The sequence below is a fragment of the Carcharhinus amblyrhynchos genome, unplaced genomic scaffold (genome assembly GCF_965287045.1).
Source record: "Carcharhinus amblyrhynchos unplaced genomic scaffold, sCarAmb.v2.hapA scaffold_892, whole genome shotgun sequence".
Classification (NCBI taxonomy): domain Eukaryota; kingdom Metazoa; phylum Chordata; class Chondrichthyes; order Carcharhiniformes; family Carcharhinidae; genus Carcharhinus; species Carcharhinus amblyrhynchos.
Window position 1 is genome coordinate 2,049 of NW_027650632.1, and position 17,388 is coordinate 19,436.

Genomic DNA, 17,388 nt, shown 5'->3' on the forward strand with positions numbered 1-17,388 from the left:
GGAGGAGGTCCCTCCACCAATCCGGACCCTCTGCTACAGAGGCCCTTCATCAGAGAGGGAGGCCCATAATCTGTCTCTGAACAGGGTAGTGTTCACTTCACCTCACAGCTGTGACACATGTTTACAACAGCAGGACTCACTCACAAAACATTAACAGAGAATTTGGCAAACAAGATCTCTGCAGGTTACCCGCAGCAGCTTGTTGCCAGTTAGACAGCAGCAACCACAAACATCGCACACCATCGATTACAAAAAGCAGCAAAGCAAATCAGCTGGAATTGTGACAGTAATTCGGAATGATTCTCAGTCAGAATCTCGGAAACTGAGTGAGATTCTTATCCAATGTGTTATCGTTCTGTTCACAGTCAGTGCTTCTCTCAATAGGAAAATCTAAAAACCAGTTTGTCAAAGTTGCCAGGAGCTCCGCATCATCAGAATGAAGTAGGCATCCTTATCAATAGAAGCACTGACTCCGGAATAGTAATTTAAAAAATCATCTTTGGTGACCTGCAGAAAGAGAGAGAAAAGGAGTCAGCATCAGCTGGGATACACTTTGTACACACACACACTCTCCCTGCGGTCTCTCTCACACATAGTCTCACCCCACTCACACAGATTTCCCATATACAAAAGTTGCCATGCACACACACACACACACACACACACACACACACACACACACACACACACAAGTACAGCTTTCATACAAACAGATTGATTTTCACACTCACATATACAGTTTATCACATAGTTTTTCACAATCAAACACACACACATCAAACAGCAAAGGAGGAAGTGTTGAGTAGTGGATGTGAGTGAGTGTGGGGTGGGGGTGTGTGTGTGTGTGTGTGTGTGTGTGTTTCTCAATGCTGACGGAGGGAATGTGTGTTGTTCTCTCAGGGTTGGTGCTGGCTGTGAATTTTTCGATTGATGTTGGGAATGTGTGTGTCTGATTGTCTGTCTCTCTCAGTCCCCTCTGTCTTGCTCCTGGTACATGCTGGTTCACAATGCAGTCAGGATAAAGCATTCACACTCAACTATAACAGTGAATTCTGGTTAGTAATCATTCCAAACTCCAACCATCACGTTGGAATGAAGACATTCAATGATACCTCCTGAGGAGATGCTCCCTTATTGGCTGAGGATTAAAAGGAGGGTCTGAGGTATCATTGAATGATAATGATGGATTCAGTCAGGTTTGTCACACAGAGTGAGGCCCCTGCAATCCATCATTGGGAATATGCACTCTTCACTGCACAGTTAAAGGTGTTGTGCCATCAGCTGGGGAACAGTCCTGGGTTAAGGTCAGCACCATGCCCCCTAGACCCCAGAGGGTGGCCCGTGGCCACACAAACACACAGACCACAGGTAGAAAATTCTGAAAGGAGGTATAAACCAATCAGAATCCACAGGCTGTGGCTCGGAGTGCCTGATCTGGAGTCGGGTGGCAGCTTGATGGATTTTACTCCAACACAAAGCAAAATCCAGCGAGAATCAGCTTCAGATCAGAATGGGATGGCAAAAACCTTTAACATGTCACACACTGCGTGAGGGAGGAATTATTCACTGTGTGGTTCTGTTAACCCATTGGTTAGTGGAAATGACAGAGCAGAGGAGAGAAAAGTAGAGAACACTCATTCAGTAAAACTGCCAACTAGAGAGTATCAGAGACGCAGCAAACAGGGCGTGGGGTGGAGAAAGGGGGTGACAGAGGGATAGGACGGACTGGAAGGGCTGTCAGGATGAGAAGGAGACACGGGAGCCAAGGCAGGAAATGGTGAAGCTGGGAGGGATGAGAAGGGGGGAGTGGGATTGACAGGATGAGGGGTGTGGGCTTGAGAGGTCCAAGGTGAGGCTGTGGAGTGAGGGGAGTGTTGAGGGGCAGTGGGGGAGGGGGGGGGGAGGCACCTGGGATACTGTGGACAGTTTTGGTCCCCTTATCTAAGGAAAGCCATACTGGCTTTGGTGGCAGTCCAGAGAAGGTTCACTGGGTTGATCCCAGGAATGGAAGGATTTTCTTACGAGGACAGAGTGAGTAGGTTGAGCCTGTGCTCATTGGAGATTAGAAGAATGAGAGAGCTTATTGAGACATATTGGATTCTCAGGGGGCTGACAGGGTCAATGCTAAGAGATTGTTTCCCCTTGTGGGAGAGTCTAGGACCAGAGGACACAATCTCAGAGTCAGGGGCTCATCTACTGAAGACAGAGATGAGGAGGAATTTCTTCTCTCTGGAGAGTGAATCTGTAGAATTCTTTCCCACAGAGGGCTGAAGATGCCGGAGAGTTCAGCCTGTTCAAGGCTGAGATAGAGAGGTTTTTAATCAGTAAGGGAATCGAGGGCTTTGGGGATAAGGCGGGAAAGTGAAGTTGAAGATCAACAGTTCAGTCATGATCTCATTGAATGGCAGAGCAGACTCGATGGGCCGAGTGGCCTACTTCTGCTCCTGCTCCTTATGGGTGAGGGGTGAGCAGAGGGGCGGTGGGGAGTGATGAGGCATTGGAGGTTGATGAGTTGGGGAATGTTTAAGGCATCAGGGAGTGGCTGAGAGGGGGGGGAAGGAGAGTGATTTTGTCACTGGGTAGAATCCTCAGACCCAGTGCAAGAGCGGGGGACAAATCCCACCTCGGCAGATGGTGAAAACTGAATTCAATAAAAACATGGAATTAAAAGGCTAATCATAAAATCATTGTCGATTGTTGGAAAAACCCATCTGGGTCACTAATGTCCTTTAGGGAAGGAAATCTGCCGTCCTTACCTGGTCTGGCCCACATGTGGATGACTTTCTGCTCTCTGCAATGGAAGGCAGTTACAGATGGGCCATAAAACCTGGTCCAGCCAGCGACTCCCACGTCTTGTAAATGAGGCCTCAGGGGAACGGGCGAGGTGTCGGAGCAAGGGGGCAGTGGGGAGTGGGGGGGTGTTGGTGTTGGGGGGGTGGGTGAGGTGTCGGTGGGGGATAGCGGGTGGGGGTTGAGGTGTAGGTGGGGGTAGGGGGGTGTAGGTGGGGTGGGGGGTGGGGGGGAACGTGTCAGTGAGGGCAGGGATGTGTGAGCCAGATTACAGGCCGGCTGGTGTCCATCCTCAGTCTGTATCTGGGACGGGAGATTCACGTAGAAACAATTTAGATCTGGGACACTGACAGGAGAATAAGATTTAGCAAGAACAATTCACACGGACTTACCTGTTTCACAAAGACACAGACAGGAAGAAACAGACACAAGATCAGATTGTGGAGAAGTTACAAGAGATTTAGCTCCATTCTGGAAAAAATAACCCAACGCTCACTCACTTCTGCTCAACTATTTGTGGCTGTCTGAGAGACAACAACACAAGATGAAGGAAGTGTCTGGGATAATTCTCCTACCTCCATCTCTCTCTCTGTGACTCTCTCCATCTCCGTCTCTCTCTCTCTCTGTGACTCTCTCCATCTCCGTCTCTCTCTCTCTCCGTGACTCTCTCCTTCTCCAGCTCTCTCTCTCTCAATCCATGACTCTCTCCTTCTGCGTCACTCTCTCCGTGACTCTCTCCTTCTGCGTCACTCTCTCTCTGACTCTCTCCTTCTCCGTCTCTCTCTCTGTGACGCTCTCCTTCTCCGACTCTCCCTCTCTCTGTGACTCTCTCCTTCTCAGTCTCACTCTCTCTCTGTGACTCTCTCCTTCTCCGTCTCTCTCTCTCTGACTCTATCCTTCTCCGTCTCTCTCTCTCTGTGACTCTCTCCTTCTCCGTCTCTGTGACGCTCTCCTTCTCCGTCTCCCTCTCTGTGACGCTCTCCTTCTCCGTCTCCCTCTCTCTCTCTATGACTCTCTCCTTCTCCGTCTCTCTCTCTCTCTGTGACTCTCTCTTTCTCCGTCTCTCTGTCCTCGACTCTCTCCTTCTCCGTCTCACTGCCTCTCTCTCTGTGATCTCTCCTTCTCCGTCTCTCCCTCTCTCTGTGACTCTCTCCTTCTCTCTCTCTCTCTGTGACTCTCTCCTTCTCCGTCTCTCTCTCTGTGACGCTCTCCTTCTCCGTCTCTCTCTCTGTGACGCTCTCCTTCTCCGTCTCTCTCTCTGTGACTCTCTCCTTCTCCGTCTCTCTCTCTGTGACGCTCTCCTTCTCCGTCTCTCTCTCTGTGACGCTCTCCTTCTCCATCTCTCTCTCTGTGACGCTCTCCTTCTCCGTCTCCCACTCTCACTCTGTGACTCTCTCCTTCTCCGTCTCTCTTTCTGTGACTCTCTCCTTCTCCGTCCCTCCCTCTCTCTGTGACTCTCTCCTTCTCTGTCTCTCCCTCTCTCTGTGACTCTCTCCTTCTCAGTCTCACTCTCTCTCTGTGACTCTCTCCTTCTCCGTCTCTCCCTCTCTCTGTGACTCTCTCCTTCTCCGTCTCCCACTCTCTCTCTGTGACTCTCTCCTTCTCCGTCTCTCTTTCTGTGACTCTCTCCTTCTCCGTCTCTCCCTCTCTCTGTGACTCTCTCCTTCTCCGTCTCTCCCTCTCTCTGTGACTCTCTCCTTCTCCGTCTCACTCTCTCTCTGTGACTCTTTCCTTCTCCGTCTCTCTTTCTGTGACTCTCTCCTTCTCCGTCTCTCCCTCTCTCTGTGACTCTCTCCTTCTCCGTCTCTCTTTCTGTGACTCTCTCCTTCTCCGTCTCTCCCTCTCTCTGTGACTCTCTCCTTCTCTGACTCTCCCCTTCTCCGTCTCTCCCTCTGTGACTCTCCCCTTCTCCGTCTCTCCCTCTCTCTGTGACTCTCTCCTTCTCCGTCTCTCTTTCTGTGACTCTCTCCTTCTCCGTCTCTCCCTCTCTCTGTGACTCTCTCCTTCTCCGTCTCTCTCTCTCTGTGACTCTGTCCTTCTCCGTCTCTCTCTCTGTGACTCTCTCCTTCTCCGTCTCTCTCTCTGTGACTCTCTCCTTCTCCGTCTCTCCCTCTGTGACTCTCTCCTTCTCCGTCTCCCTCTCTCTGTGACTCTCTCCTTCTCCGTCTCTCCCTCTGTGACTCTCTCCTTCTCCATCTCTCCCTCTCTCTGTGACTCTCTCCTTCTCCGTCTCTCCCTCTGTGACTCTCTCCTTCTCCGTCTCTCTCTCTCTGTGACTCTCTCCTTCTCCGTCTCTCCCTCTCTGACTCTCTCCTTCTCCGTCTCTCCGTCTCTCTGTGACTCTCTCCTTCTCCGTCTCTCCCTCTCTCTGTGACTCTCTCCTTCTCCGTCTCTCTCTCTGTGACACTCTCCTTCTCCCTCTCTCTCTCTGTGACTCTCTCCTTCTCCGTCTCTCTCTCTGTGACGCTCTCCTTCCCCGTCTCCCACTCTCTCTCTGTGACTCTCTCCTCCTCTCTCTCTCTCTGTGTGACTCTCTCTTTTTCCGTCTCTGTCCTTGACTCTCGGTTTCTCCGTCTCACTGCCTCTCTCTCTGTGACTCTCTCCTTCTCCGTCTCTCCCTCTCTCTGTGACTCTCTCCTTCTCCGTCTCTCTCTCTCTCTCTGTGACTCTCTCCTTCTCCGTCTCTCAGTCTCTCTGTGGCTCTCTCCTTCTCCGTCTCTCTCTCTCTCTGTGACTCTCACCTTCTCCGTCTCTCCCTCTCTCTGTGACTCTCTCCTTCTCCGTCTCTCTCTCTGTGACTCTCTCCTTCTCCCTCTCTCTCTCTGTGACTCTCCCCTTCTCCCTCTCTCTCTCTCTGACTCTCTCCTTCTCCGTCCCTCTCTCTGTGACTCTCTCCTTCTCTCTCTCTGTGACTCTCTCCTTCTCCATCTCTCTGCGACTCTCTCCTTCTCCATCTCTCTCTCTGTGACTCTCTCCTTCTCCGTCTCTCCCTCTGTGACTCTCTCCTTCTCCGTCTCTCTCTCTGTGACTCTCTCCTTCTCCCTCTCTCTGTGACTCTCTCCTTCTCCGTCTCTCCCTCTGTGACTCTCTCCTTCTCCGTCTCTCTCTCTCTGTGACTCTCTCCTTCTCCGTCTCTCCCTCTCTGACTCTCTCCTTCTCCGTCTCTCCCTCTGTGACTCTCTCCTTCTCCGTATCTCTCTCTGTGACTCTCTCCTTCTCCGTCTCTCTTTCTGTGACTCTCTCCTTCTCCGTCTCTCCCTCTCTCTGTGACTCTCTCCTTCTCCGTCTCTCTCTCTCTGTGACTCTGTCCTTCTCCATCTCTCTCTCTGTGACGCTCTCCTTCTCCGTCTCTCTCTCTGTGACGCTCTCCTTCTCCCTCTCTCTGTGACGCTCTCCTTCTCCCTCTCTCTCTCTGTGACTCTCTCCTTCTCCGTCTCTCTCTCTCTGTGACTCTCTCCTTCTCCGTTTCTCTCTCTGTGACGCTCTCCTTCTCCGTCTCCCACTCTGTCTCTGTGACTCTCTCCTCCTCTCTCTCTCTCTGTGTGACTCTCTCTTTTTCCGTCTCTCTGTCCTCGACTCTCTGTTTCTCCGTCTCACTGCCTCTCTCTCTGTGACTGTCTCCTTCTCCGTCTCTCTCTCTGTGACTCTCTCCTTCTCCATCTCTCTCTCTGTGACTCTCTCCTTCTCCGCCTCTCCCTCTCTCTGTGACTCTCTCCTTCTCCATCTCTCTCTCTGTGACTCTCTCCTTCTCCGTCTCTCCCTCTCTCTGTGACTCTCTGCTTCTCCGTCTCTCTCTCTGTGACTCTCTCCTTCTCCGTCTCTCCCTCTCTCTGTGACTCTCTCGTTCTCCGTTTCTCCCTCTCTCTGTGACTCTCTCCTTCTCCGTCTCTCTCTCTCTGTGACTCTCTCCTTCTCCGTCTCTCCCTCTCTCTGTGACTCTCTCCTTCTCTGTCTCTCCCTCTCTCTGTGACTCTCTCCTTCTCTGTCTCTCTCTCTCTCTGTGTGACTCTCTCTTTCTCCGTCTCTCTGTCCTCGACTCTCTCCTTCTCCGTCTCACTGCCTCTCTCTCCGTGGCTCTCTCCTTCTCCATCTCTCCCTCTCTCTGTGGCTCTCTCCTTCTCCATCTCTCTCTCTCTCTCTGTGACTCTCTCCTTCTCCGTCTCTCTCTGTGATGCTCTCCTTCTCCCTCTCTCTCTCTGTGACACTTCCCGTCTCCGTCTCTCTCTCTCTGTGACTCTCTCCCTCTCCGTCTCCCACTCTCTCTCTGTGACTCTATCCTTCTCCGTCTCACTCTCTCTCTCTCTGGGACTCTCTCCTTCTCTGTCTCTCTATCTGTGACTCTCTCCTTCTCCATCTCTCCCTCTCTCAGTGACTCTCTCCTTCTCCGTCTCTCCCTCTGTGACTCTCTCCTTCTCCCTATCTCTCTCTGTGACTCTCTCCTTCTCCGTCTCTCTCTCTGTGACTCTCTCCTTCTCCGTCTCTCCCTCTCTCTGGGACTCTCTCCTTCTCCGTCTCTCTCTCTGTGACTCTCTCCTTCTCCCTCTCTCTCTCTGTGACGCTCTCCTTCTCCGTCTCTCTCTCTGTGACTCTCTCCTTCTCCGTCGCTCTCTCTGTGACGCTCTCCTTCTCCGTCTCTCTCTCTGTGACGCTCTCCTTCTCCGTCTCTCTCTCTGTGACGCTCTCCTTCTCCGTCTCTCTCTCTGTGACGCTCTCCTCCTCCGTCTCTCTCTCTGTGACGCTCTCCTTCTCCCTCTCTCTCTCTGTGACGCTCTCCTTCTCCGTCTCTCTTTCTGTGACGCTCTCCTTCTCCGTCTCTCTCTCTGTGATGCTCTCCTTCTCCGTCTCTCTCTCTGTGACGCTCTCCTTCTCCGTCTCTCTCTCTGTGACTCTCTCCTTCTCCGTCTCTCTCTCTGTGACTCTCTCCTTCTCCGTCTCTCTCTCTGTGACTCTCTCCTTCTCCGTCTCCCACTCACTCTCTATGACTCTTTCCTTCTCTGTCTCTCTCTCTCTGAGTGACTCTCTTTCTCCGTCTCTCTGTCCTCAACTCTCTCCTTCTCCGTCTCACTGCCTCTCTCTCTGTGACTCTCTCGTTCTCCGTCTCTCCCTCTCTCTGTGACTCTCTCCTTCACCGTCTCTCTCTCTCTGTGACTCTCTCCTGCTCCGTCTCTCTCTGTGACTCTCTCCTTCTCTGTCTCTCACTCTGTGACTCTATCCTTCTCCGTCACACTCTCTCTCTCTCTCTGTGACTCTCTCCTTCTCCATCTCTCCCTCTCTCTGTGACTCTCTCCTTCTCCGGCTGTCCCTCTCTCTGTGACTCTCTCCTTCTCCGTCTCTCTTTCTCTGTGACTCTCTCCTTCTCCGTCTCTCTCTGTGACTCTCTCCTTCTCCGTCTCTCTTTCTCTGTGACTCTCTCCTTCTCCGTCTCTCCCTCTGTGACTCTATCCTTCTCCGTCTCTCTCTCTTGTGAGTCTCTCCTTCTCCGTCTCTCCCTCTGTGACTCTCTCCTTCTCCGTCTCCCCCTCTCTCTGTGACTCTCTCCTTCTCCGTCTCTCTTTCTGTGACTCTCTCCTTCTCCGTCTCTCTTTCTCTGTGACTCTCTCCTTCTCCATCTCTCTCTCTGTGACTCTCTCCTTCTCCGTCTCTCCCTCTGTGACTCTCTCCTTCTCCGTCTCTCTCTCTCTCTGTGACTCTCTCCTTCTCCGTCTCTCCCTCTGTGACTCTCTCCTTCTCCGTCTCTCCCTCTCTCTGTGACTCTCTCCTTCTCCGTCTCTCTTTCTGTGACTCTCTCCTTCTCCGTCTCTCCCTCTCTCTGTGACTCTCTCCTTCTCCCTCTCTCTCTCTGTGACGCTCTCCTTCTCCGTCTCTCTCTCTGTGACGCTCTCCTTCTCCCTCTCTCTCTCTGTGACTCTCTCCTTCTCCGTCTTTCTCTCTGTGACTCTCTCCTTCTCCGTCTCTCTCTCTGTGACTCTCTCCTTCTCCGTCTCTCCCTTCTCTGGCTCACTGCCTCTCTCTCTGTGACTCTCTCGTTCTCCGTCTCTCCCTCTCTCTGTGACTCTCTCTTTCACCGTCTCTCTCTCTCTGTGACTCTCTCCTGCTCCGTCTCTCTCCGTGACTCTCTCCTGCTCCGTCTCTCACTCTGTGACTCTCTCCTGCTCCGTCTCTCACTCTGTGACTCTATCCTTCTCCGTCACACTCTCTCTCTCTCTGTGACTCTATCCTTCCCCGTCACACTCTCTCTCTCTCTGTGACTCTCTCCTTCTCCATCTCTCCCTCTTTCTGTGACTCTCTCCTTCTCCGTCTCTCTTTCTCTGTGACTCTCTCCTTCTCCGTCTCTCTCTGTGACTCTCTCCTTCTCCGTCTCTCTTTCTCTGTGACTCTCTCCTTCTCCGTCTCTCCCTCTGTGACTCTATCCTTCTCCGTCTCTCTCTCTCTGTGACTCTCTCCTTCTCCGTCTCTCCCTCTGTGACTCTCTCCTTCTCCGTCTCCCCCTCTCTCTGTGACTCTCTCCTTCTCCGTCTCTCTTTCTGTGACTCTCTCCTTCTCCGTCTCTCATTCTCTGTGACTCTCTCCTTCTCAATCTCTCTCTCTGTGACTCTCTCCTTCTCCGTCTCTCCCTCTCTCTGTGACTCTCTCCTTCTCCGTCTCTCTTTCTGTGACTCTCTCCTTCTCCGTCTCTCCCTCTCTCTGTGACTCTCTCCTTCTCCCTCTCTCTCTCTGTGATGCTCTCCTTCTCCGTCTCTCTCTCTGTGACGCTCTCCTTCTCCCTCTCTCTCTCTGTGACGCTCTCCTTCTCCGTCTTTCTCTCTGTGACTCTTTCCTTCTCCGTCTCTCCCTCTCTCTGTGACTCTCTCCTTCTCCGTCTCTCCCTCTCTCTGTGACTCTCTCCTTCTCCGTCTCTCTTTCTCTGTGACTCACTCCTTCTCCGTCTCTCTCTCTGTGACTCTCTCCTTCTCCGTCTCTCCCTCTCTCTGTGACTCTCTCCTTCTCCGTCTCTCTCACTCTCTGTTAGTCTCTACTTCTCCGTCTCTCTCTCTGTGGCGCTCTCCTTCTCCGTCTCTCTCTCTGTGACGCTCTCCTTCTCCCTCTCTCTCTCTGTGACGCTCTCCTTCTCCCTCTCTCTCTCTGTGACTCTCTCCTTCTCCGTCTCTCTCTCTCTGTGACTCTCCCCTTCTCCGTCTCTCTCTCTCTGTGACTCTCTCCTTCTCCGTCTCCCACTCTCTCTCTGTGACTCTCTCCTCTCTCTCTCTCTCTGTGTGACTCTCTCTTTTTCCGTCTCTCTGTCCTCGACTCTCTCCTTCTCCGTCTCACTGCCTCTCTCTCTGTGACTCTCTCCTTCTCCGTCTCTCCCTCTCTCTGTGACTCTCTCCTTCTCCGTCTCTCCCTCTCTCTGTGACTCTCTCCTTCTCCGTCTCTCTCTCTCTCTGTGACTCTCTCCTTCTCCGTCTGTCTCAGTGACGCTCTCCTTCTCCGTCTCTCCCTCTTTCTGTGACTCTCTCCTTCTCCGTCTCTCTCTCTGTGACTCTCTCCTTCTCCGCCTCTCCCTCTCTCTGTGACTCTCTCCTTCTCCGCCTCTCCATCTCTCTGTGACTCTCTCCTTTTCCGTCTCTCTCTCTGTGACTCTCTCCTTCTCCGCCTCTCCCTCTCTCTGTGACTCTCTCCTTCTCCGTCTCTCTCCCTGTCACGCTCTCCTTCTCCCTCTCTCTCTCTGTGACACTCTCCTTCTCCGTCTTTTCTCTGTGACTCTCTCCTTCTCCGTCTCCCTCTCTCTCTCTATGACTCTCTCCTCTGTCTCTCTCTCTCTCTGTGACTCTCTCTTTCTCCGTCTCTCTGTCCTCGACTCTCTCCTTCTCCATCTCACTGCCTCTCTCTGGGACTCTCTCCTTCTCTGTCTCTCTATCTGTGACTCTCTCCTTCTCCGTCTCTCCCTCTCTCAGTGACTCTCTCCTTATCCCTCTCTCTCTCAGTGACTCTCTCCTTCTCCGTCTCTCTCTCTGTGACGCTCTCCTTCTCCGTCTCTCTCTCTGTGACGCTCTCCTTCTCCGTCTCTCTCTCTGTGACGCTCTCCTTCTCCGTCTCTCTCCCTCTGTGACTCTCTCCTTCTCCGTCTCTCCCTCTGTGACTCTCTCCTTCTCCGTCTCTCTCTCTCTCTGTGACTCTCTCCTTCTCCGTCTCTCTTTCTGTGACTCTCTCCTTCTCCGTCTCTCTCCCTCTCTGTGACTCTCTCCTTCTCCCTCTCTCTCTCTGTGACGCTCTCCTTCTCCGTCTCTCTCTCTGTGACTCTCTCCTTCTCCCTCTCTCTCTCGGTGACGCTCTCCTTCTCCCTCTCTCTCTCTCTGTGACTCTCTCCTTCTCCCTCTCTCTGTGACTCTCTCCTTCTCCGTCTCTCTGTGACTCTCTCCTTCTCCGTCTCTCTCTCTGTGACTCTCTCCTTCTCCGTCTCTCTCTCTCTGTGACTCTCTCCTTCTCCGTCTCTCCCTCTCTCTGTGACTCTCCCCTTCTCCGTCTCTCTCTCTCTGTGACTCTCTCCTTCTCCGTCTCTCTCTCTCTCTGACTCTCTCCTTCTCCGTCTCTCCCTCTCTCTGTGACTCTCCCCTTCTCCCTCTCTCTCTCTCTGTGACTCTCTCCTTCTCCGTCTCTCTCTCTGTGACTCTCCCCTTCTCCGTCTCTCTCTCTCTGTGACTCTCTCCTTCTCCGTTTCTCTCTCTGTGACGCTTTCCTTCTCCGTCTCTCTTTCTGTGACTCTCTCCTTCTCCGTCTCTCTGTGACTCTCTCCTTCTCCGTCTCTCTCTCTGTGACTCTCTCCTTCTCCATCTCTCCCTCTCTCTGTGACGCTCTCCTTCTCCGTCTCTCTCTCTCTGTGACTCTCTCCTTCTCCGTCTCTCCCTCTCTCTGTGACTCTCTCCTTCTCCGTCTCTCTCTCTGTGACTCTCTCCTTCTCCGTCTCTCTGTGACTCTCTCCTTCTCCGTCTCTCTCTCTGTGACTCTCTCCTTCTCCATCTCTCCCTCTCTCTGTGACTCTCTCCTTCTCCGTCTCTCCCTCTCTCTGTGACTCTCTCCTTCTCCCTCTCTCTCTCTCTGTGACTCTCTCCTTCTCCGTCTCTCCCTCTCTCTGTGACTGTCTCCTTCTCCGTCTCTCTCTCTGTGACTCTCTCCTTCTCCGTCTCTCTGTGACTCTCTCCTTCTCCGTCTCTCTCTCTGTGACTCTCTCCTTCTCCGTCTCTCCCTCTCTCTGTGACTCTCTCCTTCTCCCTCTCTCTCTCTGTGTGACTCTCTCCTTCTCCGTCTCTCTGTGACCCTCTCCTTCTCCGTCTCTCTGTGACTCTCTCCTTCTCCGTCTCTCTCTTTGTGACTCTCTCTTTCTCCGTCTCTCTCTCTCTGTGACTCTCTCCTTCTCCGTCTCTCCCTCTCTCTGTGACTCTCTCCTTCTCCCTCTCTCTCTCTCTGTGACTCTCTCCTTCTCCGTCTCTCTCTCTGTGACTCTCCCCTTCTCCGTCTCTCTCTCTCTGTGACTCTCTCCTTCTCCGTTTGTCTCTCTGTGACGCTTTCCTTCTCCGTCTCTCTTTCTGTGACTCTCTCCTTCTCCGTCTCTCTGTGACTCCTTCTCCGTCTCTCTCTCTGTGACTCTCTCCTTCTCCGTCTCTCCCTCTCTCTGTGACTCTCTCCTTCTCCGTCTCTCTTTCTGTGACTCTCTCCTTCTCCGTCTCTCTCCCGCTCTGTGACTCTCTCCTTCTCCCTCTCTCTCTCTGTGACGCTCTCCTTCTCCGTCTCTCTCTCTGTGACGCTCTCCTTCTCCCTCTCTCTCTCTCTGTGATGCTCTCCTTCTCCGACTCTCCCTCTCTCTGTGACTCTCTCCTTCTCCGTCTCTCTCCCCCTCTGTGACTCTCTCCTTCTCCCTCTCTCTCTCTGTGACACTCTCCTTCTCCGTCTCTCTCTCTGTGACGCTCTCCTTCTCCGTCTCTCTCTCTCTGTGACTCTCTCCTTCTCCGTCTCTCTGTGACTCTCTCCTTCTCCATCTCTCTCTCTGTGACTCGCTCCTTCTCCATCTCTCCCTCTCTCTGTGACTCTCTCCTTCTCCGTCTCTCTCTCTGTGACTCTCTCCTTCTCCGTCTCTCTCTCGGTGACTCTCCCCTTCTCCGTCTCTCTCTCTCTGTGACTCTCTCCTTCTCCGGTTCTCTCTCTGTGACGCTTTCCTTCTCCGTCTCTCTTTCTGTGACTCTCTCCTTCTCCGTCTCTCTGTGACTCTCTCCTTCTCCGTCTCTCTCTCTGTGACTCTCTCCTTCTCCGTCTCTCCCTCTCTCTGTGACTCTCTCCTTCTCCGTCTCTCTCTCTCTGTGACTCTCTCCTTCTCCGTCTCTGCCTCTCTCTGTGACTCTCTCCTTCTCCGTCTCTCTCTCTGTGACTCTCTCCTTCTCCGTCTCTCTGTGACTCTCTCCTTCTCCGTCTCTCTCTCTGTGACTCTCTCCTTCTCCGTTTCTCCCTCTCTCTGTGACTCTCTCCTTCTCCCTCTCTCTCTCTCTGTGACTCTCTCCTTCTCCGTCTCTCCCTCTCTCTGTGACTCTCTCCTTCTCCGTCTCTCTCTCTGTGACTCTCTCCTTCTCCGTCTCTCTGTGACTCTCTCCTTCTCCGTCTCTCTCTCTGTGACTCTCTCCTTCTCCGTCTCTCCCACTCTCTGTGACTCTCTCCTTCTCCCTCTCTCTCTCTCTGTGACTCTCTCCTTCTCCGTCTCTCTCTCTGTGACTCTCTCCTTCTCCGTCTCTCCCTGTCTCTGTGACTCTCTCCTTCTCCCTCTCTCTCTCTCTGTGACTCTCTCCTTCTCCGTCTCTCTCTCTGTGACTCTCCCCTTCTCCGTTTCTCTCTCTGTGACTCTCTCCTTCTCCGTCTCTCCCTCTCTCTGTGACTCTCTCCTTCTCCCTCTCTCTCTCTCTGTGACTCTCTCCTTCTCCGTCTCACCCTCTCTCTGTGACTCTCTCCTTCTCCCTCTCTCTCTCTCTGTGACTCTCCCCTTCTCCGTCTCTCTCTCTCTGTGACTCTCTCCTTCTCCGTCTCTCTCTCTCTGTGACTCTCTCCTTCTCCGTCTCTCTCTCTGTGACTCTCTCCTTCTCCGTCTCTCCCTCTCTCTGTGACTCTCTCCTTCTCCGCCTCTCCCTCTCTCTGTGACTCTCTCCTTCTCCGTCTCTCTCTCTGTGACACTCTCCTTCTCCGTCTCTCCCTCTCTCTGTGACTCTCCCCTTCTCCATCTCTCCCTCTCTCTGTGACTCTCTCCTTCTCCGTCTCTCTCTCTCTGTGACTCTCTCCTTCTCCGTCTCTCCCTCTCTCTGTGACTCTCTCCTTCTCCCTCTCTCTCTCTCTGTGACACTCTCCTTCTCCGTCTCTCTCTCTGTGACGCTTTCCTTCTCCGTCTCTCTTTCTGTGACTCTCTCCTTCTCCGTCTCTCTGTGACTCTCTCCTTCTCCGTCTCTCTCTCTGTGACTCTCTCCTTCTCTGTCTCTCTCTCTGTGACTCTCTCCTTCTCCGTCTCTCTGTGACTCTCTCCTTCTCCGTCTCTCTCTCTGTGACTCTCTCCTTCTCCATCTCTCCCTCTCTCTGTGACTCTCTCCTTCTCCGTCTCTCCCTCTCTCTGTGACTCTCCTTCTCCCTCTCTCTCTCTCTGTGACTCTCTCCTTCTCCGTCTCTCCCTCTCTCTGTGACTGTCTCCTTCTCCGTCTCTCTCTCTGTGACTCTCTCCTTCTCCGTCTCTCTGTGACTCTCTCCTTCTCCGTCTCTCTCTCTGTGACTCTCTCCTTCTCCGTCTCTCTCTCTCTGTGACGCTTTCCTTCTCCGTCTCTCTTTCTGTGACTCTCTCCTTCTCCGTCTCTCTGTGACTCTCTCCTTCTCCGTCTCTCTCTCTGTGACTCTGTCCTTCTCCGTCTCTCCCTCTCTCTGTGACTCTCTCCTTCTCCGTCTCTCCCTCTCTCTGTGACTCTCTCCTTCTCCGTCTCTCCCTCTCTCTGTGACTCTCCTTCTCCCTCTCTCTCTCTCTGTGACTCTCTCCTTCTCCGTCTCTCCCTCTCTCTGTGACTGTCTCCTTCTCCGTCTCTCTCTCTGTGACTCTCTCCTTCTCCGTCTCTCTGTGACTCTCTCCTTCTCCGTCTCTCTCTCTGTGACTCTCTCCTTCTCCGTCTCTCTCTCTCTGTGACGCTTTCCTTCTCCGTCTCTCTTTCTGTGACTCTCTCCTTCTCCGTCTCTCTGTGACTCTCTCCTTCTCCGTCTCTCTCTCTGTGACTCTCTCCTTCTCCGTCTCTCCCTCTCTCTGTGACTCTCTCCTTCTCCGTCTCTCTCTCTGTGACTCTCTCCTTCTCCGTCTCACTGTGACTCTCTCCTTCTCCGTCTCTCTCTCTGTGACTCTCTCCTTCTCCATCTCTCCCTCTCTCTGTGACTCTCTCCTTCTCCGTCTCTCCGTCTCTCTGTGACTCTCTCCTTCTCCGTCTCTCTCTCTGTGACTCTCTCCTTCTCCGTCTCTCCCTCTCTGTGACTCTCTCTTTCTCCCTCTCTCTCTCTCTGTGACTCTCTCCTTCTCCGTCTCTCTCTCTGTGACTCTCTCCTTCTCCGTTTCTCCCTCTCTCTGTGACTCTCTCCTTCTCCCTCTCTCTCTCTGTGACTCTCCCCTTCTCCGTCTCTCTCTCTCTGTGACTCTCTCCTTCTCCGTCTCTCTGTGACTCTCTCCTTCTCCATCACTCTCTCTGTGACTCGCTCCTTCTCCATCTCTCCCTCTCTCTGTGACTCTCTCCTTCTCCGTCTCTCTCTCTGTGACTCTCTCCTTCTCCGTCTCTCCCTCTCTCTGTGACTCTCTCCTTCTCCCTCTCTCTCTCTCTGTGACTCTCTCCTTCTCCGTCTCTCTCTCGGTGACTCTCCCCTTCTCCGTCTCTCTCTCTCTGTGACTCTCTCCTTCTCCGTTTCTCTCTCTGTGACGCTTTCCTTCTCCGTCTCTCTTTCTGTGACTCTCTCCTTCTCCGTCTCTCTGTGACTCTCTCCTTCTCCGTCTCTCTCTCTGTGACTCTCTCCTTCTCCGTCTCTCCCTCTCTCTGTGACTCTCTCCTTCTCCGTCTCTCTCTCTCTGTGACTCTCTCCTTCTCCGTCTCTCTGTGACTCTCTCCTTCTCCGTCTCTCTCTCTGTGACTCTCTCCTTCTCCGTCTCTCCCTCTCTCTGTGACTCTCTCCTTCTCCCTCTCTCTCTCTCTGTGACTCTCTCCTTCTCCGTCTCTCTCTCTGTGACTCTCTCCTTCTCCGTCTCTCCCTCTCTCTGTGACTCTCTCCTTCTCCCTCTCTCTCTCTCTGTGACTCTCTCCTTCTCCGTCTCTCTCTCTGTGACTCTCCCCTTCTCCGTCTCTCTCTCTGTGACTCTCTCCTTCTCCGTCTCTCCCTCTCTCTGTGACTCTCTCCTTCTCCCTCTCTCTCTCTCTGTGACTCTCTCCTTCTCCGTCTCTCCCTCTCTCTGTGACTCTCTCCTTCTCCCTCTCTCTCTCTCTCTGTGACTCTCCCCTTCTCCGTCTCTCTCTCTCTGTGACTCTCTCCTTCTCCGTCTCTCTCTCTCTGTGACTCTCTCCTTCTCCGTCTCTCCCTCTCTCTGTGACTCTCTCCTTCTCCGCCTCTCCCTCTCTCTGTGACTCTCTCCTTCTCCGTCTCTCTCTCTGTGACTCTCTCCTTCTCCGTCTCTCCCTCTCTCTGTGACTCTCCCCTTCTCCATCTCTCCCTCTCTCTGTGACTCTCTCCTTCTCCGTCTCTCTCTCTCTGTGACTCTCTCCTTCTCCGTCTCTCCCTCTCTCTGTGACTCTCTCCTTCTCCCTCTCTCTCTCTCTGTGACTCTCTCCTTCTCCGTCTCTCTCTCTCTGTGACGCTTTCCTTCTCCGTCTCTCTTTCTGTGACTCTCTCCTTCTCCGTCTCTCTGTGACTCTCTCCTTCTCCGTCTCTCTCTCTGTGACTCTCTCCTTCTCTGTCTCTCTCTCTGTGACTCTCTCCTTCTCCGTCTCTCTGTGACTCTCTCCTTCTCCATCTCTCTCTCTGTGACTCGCTCCTTCTCCATCTCTCCCTCTCTCTGTGACTCTCTCCTTCTCCGTCTCTCTCTCTGTGACTCTCTCCTTCTCCGTCTCTCTCTCGGTGACTCTCCCCTTCTCCGTCTCTCTCTCTCTGTGACTCTCTCCTTCTCCGGTTCTCTCTCTGTGACGCTTTCCTTCTCCGTCTCTCTTTCTGTGACTCTCTCCTTCTCCGTCTCTCTGTGACTCTCTCCTTCTCCGTCTCTCTCTCTGTGACTCTCTCCTTCTCCGTCTCTCCCTCTCTCTGTGACTCTCTCCTTCTCCGTCTCTCTCTCTCTGTGACTCTCTCCTTCTCCGTCTCTGCCTCTCTCTGTGACTCTCTCCTTCTCCGTCTCTCTCTCTGTGACTCTCTCCTTCTCCGTCTCTCTGTGACTCTCTCCTTCTCCGTCTCTCTCTCTGTGACTCTCTCCTTCTCCGTTTCTCCCTCTCTCTGTGACTCTCTCCTTCTCCCTCTCTCTCTCTCTGTGACTCTCTCCTTCTCCGTCTCTCCCTCTCTCTGTGACTCTCTCCTTCTCCGTCTCTCTCTCTG

The 17,388-nt window shown here is 53.1% G+C and overlaps 1 protein-coding gene across 1 annotated transcript in view; it reads right to left on the bottom strand.

The window, feature by feature from the left end:
* Window positions 1–317: 317 nt before the first annotated feature.
* Window positions 318–17,388, bottom strand: part of capslb (calcyphosine-like b) — a 47,656-nt gene continuing 30,585 nt past the window's right edge. The window contains exon 5 of the mRNA XM_080184721.1: window positions 318–507. The gene's annotated coding sequence lies outside the window, so the exon portion shown is untranslated. The remainder of the gene's footprint in view (window positions 508–17,388) is intronic.